Raw genomic sequence first — 11,269 nt, forward strand, 5'->3', positions numbered from 1 at the left:
TTGGTTCATAGTTCATGTGTTTCCACTAGTTTGGCTATTTGTCCCGGTGCTTTTTCCAATCATGGTCTCGATATCTCTTGCTCATACAATCCCTCCTCTCTCTCACCGATTGGACTCCTGGAGCTCCACCTGGGGCTTGGCCATGGATCTCTGCATCTGTTTCCATCAGTCACTGGATAAGAGTTCAAAAAAAACCTTTTTTCTAAGTAGCAAATAATATTTTAAGCTTCATGGGCCACATAACATTTTATTGTAGCACCATCTTTGTGTTTACAGCTTTTAAAAGACTATAAAAAATTAAAATCTTTTGCTAGCAAGATGTACCAATAAAATAAATAAAAAACAAAAAGCAATCAATTTATAATTTTCCAGAATTGAAAAAAAAAAAAACAAAAAACAAATCTGGCCCTGGCTTCTGTTTCTCAATTTCTCAGAGCAACAAGATCAACAGACTGAAGGTCTTACCTTCATGAATTCTCCCTTCCTTTCTCTCAGTTTCATTCAAGAAGGAAAGACAGATAGGACACAGACTGAGCATCCTCTGAGCAAGGCCTTCCAGCCAAAACCCTATGGATGCTATGGACCGTAGTTTTTGCTATCATGGCAGATGGGGGCTTGTTGGCGTAGTAGGATATTCAACAGCATGGGTGTCACTAGCATCCCGGAGTGCTGACTTCTAGGCGTCACTTTCATGTGGTTTGCCTTGCAAGTTCCTGGATAGTTTTGTTTCCTCACCATAAGGTGAAGTGATTAATGTGACACAGGTTTTGAAGCTTCATGCTGCTAGAGCTGATCTAGAATTCAAGCCCTGGCTACTTGTCACAGAGAAAGACAAAACTAAAGGAGATAGTTTAGAATTAACTTTCAGACACAGCTAATTAATGACAAACGTCTGCCTCAGTCTCTGGTTGCTGGAGGGTTGTGAGGCTGAGCCATACTTCTGTCCTCCAGTGCTAAGACTTGCAGATTGCCACAGAATTTGCTGCCAAGCAGCTTGCCCAGCCCTAGGGCAAGGAGAGTACAGAGGAAGGCACACAGAAGCCTGTTTGTTCTCAATAGGGTTTAAGCAGCATAAAAAGCCAGAAAACTGTCAGATTTATAAAACCCATATCTGAAAAAAAAAAGTTTGCTACGTTAGTTCACTAACAGAGAAAATTTCTAGTCTCAGACAAAATGGTCCCAGTTAAGAACTTTTTAGAATAAGAGAAGTCTGGGCATTCCCTTTGGACCTGGCTGGCTGTGTTGTTCCCCTAACATGTGCTCACAGGCATTTTCCTAGACTCATTCCTGACATCGTCCTTGGAAACGTGAAAGTCGAGACAGTCTGGGGAGAGTTTCCTTATGAGCAATCAAGGCCGTGTTTTTGTTCTGCGTTACTTTGTTTGCTATTTAAAAAACTGACATAGAGACACAGTCCTGAGAGAAGTCCACGACTTTAAAAACTTCTGAAGATGGCAAGAATACCACAGAGTAAGTGTGGGAAGGAAAGAAGTAGAGAGATGAACGGGAGAATGAAGCTGGTGAGAAGAAGGAGGAGGAGGAGGAGGAGGAGGAGGAGGAGGAGGAGGAGGAAGAAGAAGAAGAAGAAGAAGAAGAAGAAGAAGAAGAAGAAGAAGAAGAAGAAGAAGAAGAAAGACAGAGTTACAATACAGTCAGTGAAGGAAGGAAGCAAGGAGAGAGGGGGATGGAAGGAAGGAAGACAGAAAGACAGAAAGGAAGAAAGAAGGGATTGTAGACAGAGAGAAACAAAGATTTAGATGCAGAACTTTCAATGTGTGGAGATGAGAGAATTCTCTTTAGTGTCCCAGTTCTTGCTATTCAAGTCCCACAGAGACCTTGATTCAAGGTGAAGCCCTCATTGGCATCACCTAGGAGCTTGGTAGAAATTAGGACTTCAGACTCTACATCAGACCCACTGACTAAGAAAGAACCTGCATCCCCAGGCTGCATGTTCCTCGTGTGCATGCTAATATTTTAAAACTGTGATTACCAAGATCCATTTCTAACTGAGGCTCTCTGTAGACCAGTGAATCAGCTACATCAGCATGGCCTGGGAACAGCACACATTCCCAGACCCCACCCTGGACTTAACTCAGAACCTCTGAGGGTGAGGCCCAGCAGCACATGCTTTAACAAGTCCTCCAGGGATTCTGTTGCATGCTCGAGTTTGAGCAGTATTGGTGTAGATTTAAACAAAACCTAACAAAACACAACTGGATTGATCTATGTCAGGAAGGTGCATAGCAGCTTCAACACCCCAGAGCTGTGGGATGACAGTCAACACACTTAACCCCTTAGTGGCTTGGTGCTAATCAGCCAGGATGGGAAGTGTATCTGCAGCGTATCTGCTCAGTTCCTGCCAGGCATTAACCCTTTTGATTATTGGATTTGGGAGAGAACCAGGATGTTCCCAAGGAGGGATCTGTTCAACCTCAGTGAGGTGAGACAAGAGATAGAGTAGTGAGACCCAAGGCTATTGTCCATCATGCATGATGTACACACACACACACACACACACACACACACACACACACACACACACACATACACACACACACATCACTAGGGCCTTGACCACACCAGACAAGTGCTCTACCACTGAGCTATTGCCCCTCTCCCAGTTTTCTGCCATGTGTTTTAATAATTTATAACCTAGTATGGCTGTCACTGTGTGTATTAGCTGAACAATGTGTAATATTGATAATGAATGTAACAAACCGCTGCCATCCCTAGATAACAAGTTTTCAATATCAATACTCAAAAAAGTGAGTTGTTTGTCAGAAAAATCACTGTGTTTGTGGGGTTAGAGAGATGGTTCAGCGGTAAGAGCACTTGTTGCTCTTGCAGAGGCTCCTGGTTCAGTCCCCAGCACCTACCTGTAGCTCACATCCTTCTGTAATTCGAGTACCGTGGAACTGACTCCCTCTTCTTACCTCCTTCTTACCAAGCATTCGTGTGATATACATGCATACATGCAGGGGAAAAACTCATATACACAAAATAAAATACATTATCTTTTTCAAAACAGAAATGTTGTTTTAAAATTGTATTTGCTGGAAATCTAGGGTTGAAATGGGCATCTCCATTTCATGACATCCATGGAGCTCGTGACCGTCGGTGACCCTTTACTATCAGGAAAGAAAACTGTAGTGCGTCCTCTGACCCAAGGCCAGGACAGGAAGGAGCTGTATTCACTGGCACAGGCTCAAGGAGCCGAGACAGTGGGGTTGTTGGACAATTATGCCTTTTGGGGAGTGTGTGAAAAAAAAAGAAAAAAGCAAATGCCAAGGATTTAAAGAAAGACCAAGATGGAGATGATTCTCCTGTTTCTCTCAGCCCCTGCTACGTGCATGAAGGGACGTGAGAGGCTTTTTTTTTTTTAATTTTTAATTTTATTTTTCTAACACGGGAGTGGAAAGCTGCTCCAAGGGCAGATTTTTGACTTGTTTACGCTCTGGACAGAAAGTCATTTTTCCCATCACGTGCTTTAAAATATGTGATTATTTTGTGGTTCTTTATGTATTCTTAAAATTTTCCTGGTGTCAAATGTAAATTTTAGTTTTCAAACTAAGCTATTTTTAGACAATGATTTAAATATCTATTATAACAAATATAAGGTTAAAAATACATAAGGGATAAAGATGTACCTAACCATTAGCTAACTAAAATACTACTCAGGCATGGTGGAACGTTAGCTGAGGCAGGAGGACTTCAAGTTTGAGGTCAGCTACACAGAAAGACTCTTTAGTATTTTTCAAATTAATTTTGTGGGTGAAGAAAGAAGGGAGAGAAAAAAATTTTTCTCCAGCCAATTTACTATAAAATTTTCCCATTGCTTTGTACTAGTTCTCATAGAAACTACTAGAAGTCATGTGTGATAATGCAATCTTAAGGCACTTCCAAGTGATTTATGTATCTATTCCTACAACAGATCCATACTTATTTATTACGTAGTCAATTAAAATATAAAAGCTAATACCATTACTTTTCCTTTGTGAACTTTTCTTAGCTTCAAACAAAGTTATGAAAATCATTGATGGTAAAGAGGAATAAAAATGAATCTGTCTATGGAAGATTCTATTGTTAACATGTAACATAGAAATGTGAATTCCATGGAAGACCAATGTCTGAAAACTGAGGTCTCCCATGTAGGGCAGGATTGAGCTGAGGTGTAAGAAAACTAGGATAAGCTAAGAGACCAGGGTTTGGGTTACAGAAGGGTTTCAGAGAAGGACTTTGACGTTCATAAGCAACAAAGAAAGGTCTTTGAGTTTTCTTGAGTAGAAAAATTGAGGCAGCCCTGCTATACTTCATAAAGGATGAGTGTGATGATGCCATACAGGCTAAAAGGAGATAGCTCAGATCCAGAGAGGCATGTTGGGAGCTGCAGAACTTTTTTTTTTTTTTTTTTTTCAGAAAATGTATTTGATTTTGTATGACCAGAAAATGGTTGCTAACCACTCTTTTAGAAGATGTCATGATTCAAGCTGGGTGTGGTGATGCAGTGCCTGCAATATCAGCACTCTAGAGGCAGAGGCAGGAGGATGACCAGAAGTTCAAATGAAACCAAACAAAACGAAAGATAGTGACTCTTCTGTAAATACTAGTGAAAGGTAGTTTTCAGAAATAGACAGCTTGAGCTGAGTCCAATAATAATAAGACTGCCATTGGCAGCTAAACACTTCACCAAGAGTAAGCATCCTGTGCTGTCTTGTCAGTGAAATTTGGGCCAGTGGTCCATAGGATAGGGAGAACCATATGTTTTTTGCATCAATTTCCCAGTTTCACTTGGAAAAAAAACCCAACAACAACAACAACAACAACAACAACAACAACAACAACAAAACTACATGAGATGACCAGGGGCTGAGTTTCTTTCTTTCTTTCTTTCTTTCTTTCTTTCTTTCTTTCTTTCTTTCTTTCTTTCTTTCTTTCTTTCTTTCTTTCTTTTGGTTTTTCGAGACAGGGTTTCTCTGTGTAGCTTTGCACCTTTCCTGGGACTCACTTGGTAGCCCTCGAACTCACAGGCAGGCCTCGAACTCACAGGCAGGCCTCGAACTCACAAAGATCCACCTGGCTCTGCCTCCCAAGTGCTGGGATTAAAGGCATGTACCACCACCGCCCGGCAGGCCTGAGTTTCAAATGCCACGCTGATGTAGCTCATTCACGGGTCTACAGAGAGCCTCAGTTAGAAATGGATCTTGATAGTCGTTCTTTTAAACATCAGCATGCACACAAAGTAACATGCAGCCTCAGGATGCAGGTCCTTTCTTAATCAGTGGGTCTGATGTAGAGTCTGAAGTCCTACCAAGCTCCCACTTGATGCCAATGAGGGCTTCACCTTGAATCAAGGTCTCTGTGGGACTTGAATAGCAAGGACTGGGACACCAAAGAGAATTCACTCTTCATCTCCACACATTGAAAGTCCTTCGTGTAAGTCTTTGTTTCTCTCTGTCTACAATCCCCTCCTGACCCTCCTTCTTTCATTGACTATATTTTAACTCTATCTTCAGCCATGTAGCAGAAGACAGTCTCCACCTCTAAGGTAGAAATGACAGTATCCTCTGCAAATATTTATCAACTCTGTATGTACTTCAGGTATTTAAAGGACACAAAAGGGTCCAAGATCTCCACCATTGTCAGCCTTGCAGAAATAGTCACTGATTAAAATGGGAATGTGGACAGGCACACGCCTCTTTTAAAAATCAGTCCCCAAGAAATGCTGTCTTCATCATTCTCTCTCCATAGCTCCCAAGGTGGGATTTATCCATTCTTGGATGAGGAATCCCAAAGCAGTTACTGCTCATTAGCTTTGCCATTTAGGTGGCCTTAGAGTGACTTCATTTCTCCAGGTCCTGGGAAGGAGGAGCTCCAACATGAGCCTTCACATCCAAGGTCTCTGTCCTCTGTTGGGCAGTGTGCCAAACTTCTCTCACCAACTTTACTTTACCTCTGTTATGCCTAACTTCAGGGTGACCCCAAAAGCCAAAATTGCTCTCAGTTTCACAGCTTTCTTATTTGTAAAGTGAGAGGCATAGATTCCTGTTAAAAGTTCTTCACAGTTGTAAAGCATGATAAGAAAGAGTCACTGTGGTAGATTTAGACAAACTGCCCGATTGGAGCAGCCCAGTGCTGAAGAGGGAAAGGAAGAAGGGCTAGTTAATAAGGAGGTCCATACATGTGGATTGCTTATAGCTAGAATGAATAACGCTGCTATAGAAGAATCATTAATAAACAATGTGCACATAGGCTGGGGTGATGAATCAGTGGCATGGGACCTGAGTGTGGATCCCTGGAACCTACATAAGGGCATTTGCCTGTGACATCAGCTGTGAGTCAGCCAGTCTAATGGAAAGCAAAAACTCTGGGTTCAATGAGAGACTGGAAATCAAGGAAATAAACAAATAATTGGAAAAGTAGTTGAGGAAAAACACCCAGATGAAACCTTCTTGCCTCCACACATACCCGCACAGGTAAGTGTAACCACACAACACATACACACATGTGCATCCCCCCAGATGTATACACACCAACCTCCCCCACTTTCTTAATGATATAAAAATTCATGGGGGATGAAAGATTGAAACTGGAATATATGGCCTCATACTTTAAATATTGGAGGCTACTAAGTTAGAATATTTAAGGCAGAAGTTATCAGCCTAATTATCATAGTTTAGTCATGTGATTAGACATCCCAGTTATGGAAGAGATCCAGTGTTCCCAGCTTTAGGTGAGCAGAGAGGGGGAAGACATTGATTGCTGTGATGAGGAGGTTCCTGTTGAGGAGGGCATTTATTCTTTCATGAATAAACAGAAATAAAATTAGTGGTAGGGTAGTATGGGTACAAACAAATTATTTTCTTTTTAAAAAACAATTCATTTTACTTTTTTGTGTATGTGTTTTGCCTGCATGTCTATATGTGTACTGTATGCTTGCCTAGATATCAATGATTCACTGCAACAGGAATTAGGAATTATAGACAGCTGTGAGCTGCCATGTGGGTTCTGGGAATTCAACTTTGTCCTCTGAAAGAAAAGTGGGTGCTCTTAACCACTGAACCTTTTCTCCAGCTTCTTCCTTCCTTCTTTCCTTCCTTCCTTCCTTCCTTCCTTCCTTCCTTCCTTCCTTCCTTCCTTCCTTCCTTCCTTCCTTCTTTTCTTCCTTTCTTTTCCTCCCTTCCTTTCTTTTCTACCTCCCTCGATCCCCCTCTCTTCCTCCTCCTCCTCTTCTTCTGAGACAGGGTCTCTCTATGCAGTCCTAGGTGGCCCTTGAACTTGATTTGTGGACCAGACTGGCCTTGGACTCACAAAGATCCTTTGCCTCTGCCTCCCAAGTGCTAGGATTAAAGGTATTCACCACCATGGTACCTGGGGACAAGCTCATTCTAAGGGAGAGAAAAACAAGAGAAGGGAGGCCGGGTGGTGGTAGCGCATGCCTTTAATTCCAACACTCAGGAGGCAGAGGCAGGCAGATCTCTGTGAGTTCAAGGCCAGCCTGGTCTACAGAGCAAGATCCAGGACAGGCATCAAAATTGTACAGAGAAACCCTGTCTCGAAAAAATAGCAAAACAAGCAAGCAAACAAACAAACAAACAAAAATAGAAGGAAACAAAAAAATTGTAGCTTACAAATAAGATTGGAATAGGTCAGGTTGGACCTCCAATTTTGCACAGCCAATTCTGCGACTTATAACAACTAATGTGGCTGTCACAAGGCTTGGCGATGTCGCCCGAAGAAAACTTGTAACAATAGGAAAAGTAGATTGTCTTAGAATGAAAATAAAAAGTTAAAGGGCTTACTTTTCTCAGGCATCTCACAAAAATGTTTGTAAAATACTATATATTCTATCATTTTAATTAAAATTACATACATATATTTAAAGAAAATTTAAAAACAATGAAAAGATAATCCATCATCTAAATTGAGGAAAATGGTCGTCAGCATGGCCCTGTGACTCCTTCCTAGCCTCTGTCTTGCAATTAGAGGATGTTCACTGAATGTGGAGTGTGCTCAGCAAAGCACAATGTGCTTTCAAAAGACTTTTGAACCGGAGAAACAGCTTTTCAATCATTCATGTATTTTTCTGACTGACACCCTGTACTAGGAACTGTGACTGAGTTGTGGGGTAGAGAGGCACACAGTTCCCCTCCTGGAGTGGCCTTTCCCAGTAAACCACTGAGCAAGGCAGCTGTGTCAGTAACTCTGTCACTGGGGCCAACCCACTAAGAAGCATCCTTAGTGGAGGAAGGATTTATTTTGGCTCTTCAATAGTGGCTTGTAGCATAGCTTGCTCACAGCCTGGTGAACCGGGATGCAAAAGATTTAGAGCTAGAACCGGAGAGAACTCTCACCCTCTGGCTCCACTCCTCCAGCAAGGCTCCAAGTCCACAACCTTTTAAAACATGAGTTTTAAAATTCTTCAAATACATGAGCCTGTGGGAGACATTTTGTAACAGCACTGTTCTCAACAATCACACTCTGGTCTTCAGAAGATTTTTGTTTTGTTTTGCTTGACAAGTGCATTCTGGGAGGTATGGCCAGAAGCTTTTTTAACTGGGGAGAAACTTAGCCTCTGGTCTTCTCAAGTGGTTTTTTGCAAGTGAAATTAGGAAATTGATGCAAAGGGTACAAAGGACATATGGTTCTCCTTATCCACTGGACCACTGCTCTGCACATCACTGACAAGACAGCACACGATTCATATTCTTGGTGAAGTGTTGGCTGCCAATGGCAGTCTTATTATTATTGGACTCAGCTCAAGTTGCCTGTTTCTGCAAATTGCCTTTCACTGGCATTTGTAGAAGAGTCACTATCTTTGTTTTGTTTGAACTCCTGGTCATCCTCCTGCCTCTGCCTCTGGAGGGCTGAGATTGAAGGCATTGTGTCACCACACTCAGCTTAAATCTCTGTGTCTTCTAAAAGAGTGGTTAGCAACCATTTTCTGTCATACAAAAGCACCTAGAGACAATACACAGATAGACATTTTATTTCTAAAAGCAGACACTATACTGAATTTAGCTCAGAGGCCTTGTTTGACACCCCATGTCCTAGAATAAGATACAGTTAGTCAGAAATAACAGAAATACCCAGAGAGACACAAGAAAGAAGTAGGAGAATCCCAGAATGGTTTTTCACCTCTGGATGCTTTGGGATGTTCTGGATTGGGGTGTGTCCTACGTGATTCTGCGGATAAGACTGGGATGCATCAGGTATCTCTATCATTCTAGGGTCCCTTCAGTTGCAATCAGGTTCGCATACATACATTAGCATACAAGCCCATGCAATTCATTATGGCATTTTCATACAGATGCTACTGCCATTGTCCTTACTCATGCCTGTCTCCACTACCCGCCCCTTGCCCACTTCTGCCTCTTGCTGGTCCCCAGCCTCCCCTCAGACAGTCTTCCTTCGGCACCTGCATGTTATTACCCTCTCTTCCACATGTCTTCCCTTAGGCTCTCTTCATCCCTCCTCCTCATCCCCTCCCTACTTTCATGACGCACCCCCACATACAGTTAAATCCAGAGCCTTCGTCTCAGAGCAAACATGTATTATTTGTCATGTTGAGTCTGGTTTATTCACCTAACTTAATGATCTCCAATTTCTTCCACTTTCCCCCCTGCAAATGTCATGATTTTATTTTCTTTATACCTGAAAATAATTACACTGTGTACATGTGGCACATCTTTTTTATTTACTGTCAGTTGATGGGCATCTAGGCGGGTTGTGTGTCTCGGTTAGTGTGGATATTGCAGCAACAAACATGCTGTACCAGTATTTGTGTGGTCCCTTGGGTACACACCAAGGAGTGGCACCGGTTGGCCATATGGCAACTCTATTTTCATCTTTTGAGGAACCTTGACACTGATTTCGATAGAGTACTGCCACTTTTCTATTGCCCCGATTATTAATCTGCCTTGAGGATTTTCACGTCCCATGAATGCAATTTAAAGAGTTTGCGTCATTTCACGGAAAAAGCATATAATGCTGACTCCATTGTTGGCTGCTTCTGTGGCAGAGAGAAAGCAAGCCATTTGACCTCTCATCGGTGGGTATTTTTCACTCACAGCTGTTTGTCTTAAGCTCTTTGCTCTTGAAACCCTGGCACTCCCTGAGCTAAACTGAGATGTTCCGATGAGATACTCAGGTCAAGTGATCCTGCAGGGTGTGTCTTGGGGGAGGAGATTAACTCAGGATGGCTCTTCTGGGTGTGACTGAGCACTATCCCTCTGCTATCCCATAGGTGGGGGAGGGAGGACTTTCTCTGCCACATTTTATACCTCGTCTCATCTTGTCTTGACCTTGAACTATGAGTTGTTCTGTTTCTCATCCTGGAGACTTAGGGTAAAGGACAAACCTGCTTGTTGTTTGAAGATCATGGGCTTGTCATCTTTGAGTCTCAATCCTATGAACCCGTTCAATAAAGCCACACACACACACACACACACACACACACACACACACACACACACACACGGCTCTCTTTCTCTGAAGAGTCTTGGCTAATCATCCCGTCATTAGCCCACATGGCTTTTGTTTGCTCTGTAGTCAAATGTTGCCTACCCTGGAACCTGTAAAGAACTATATAACTTACATATTACTAGTCCATTTTGTTCCTCAAAAGACACCATGGCCTCTGCCTACTCCAGACCTAAACATGTTTGATGGCTGTTACTCCATCAAGTGGGGTGATCTTACTGAGTTTTGAGGATCAAATGAGATTATCTATGGAAATGAGTCTGTTAGCCATGAACCACACTAAGCTACTAGTCACTGGGTACTTATACTCAGGGATAAGGATGAATAGTTAAAAGGAAATAAAGCCTAGGTCTTGAGTGTATTGAAATGGACTTTCTCGCCACGGCTTGTTTGGGGAAAATATCTTTGGGAGTTTGCTAAAACTATTTCATTATAGAAGCAAAACAATCCAGAGAATTTACAGTATAGAGCAGTTTAGTTAACTAACAATTCTTTACACCCCCTTTTTTGTGTTAAGCCATGCTTTTGTGCACATGTATATGCAACGTGAAGACAAAACAGCAAATTTCACTATTTGCAAGCCTTTTTTTTTCTTCCTTAAGACATGGTCTATTTTCTAGCCCTAGCTAGCCTGGAATTCACTATGTAGACTAGGCTGGCTTGGAACTCAGGTTACCTGGAGATCAGCCTGCTTCTGCCTTCCAAGTGCAGAGACTAAAGGCATGTACTACCATGCCTGGCTAAGCCTATTACCTGCCTGTCTTTCTTTCTTTCTTTCTTTCTTTCTTTC

The sequence above is a fragment of the Onychomys torridus genome, chromosome 2 (genome assembly GCF_903995425.1).
Source record: "Onychomys torridus chromosome 2, mOncTor1.1, whole genome shotgun sequence".
Taxonomy (NCBI): Eukaryota; Metazoa; Chordata; class Mammalia; order Rodentia; family Cricetidae; genus Onychomys; species Onychomys torridus.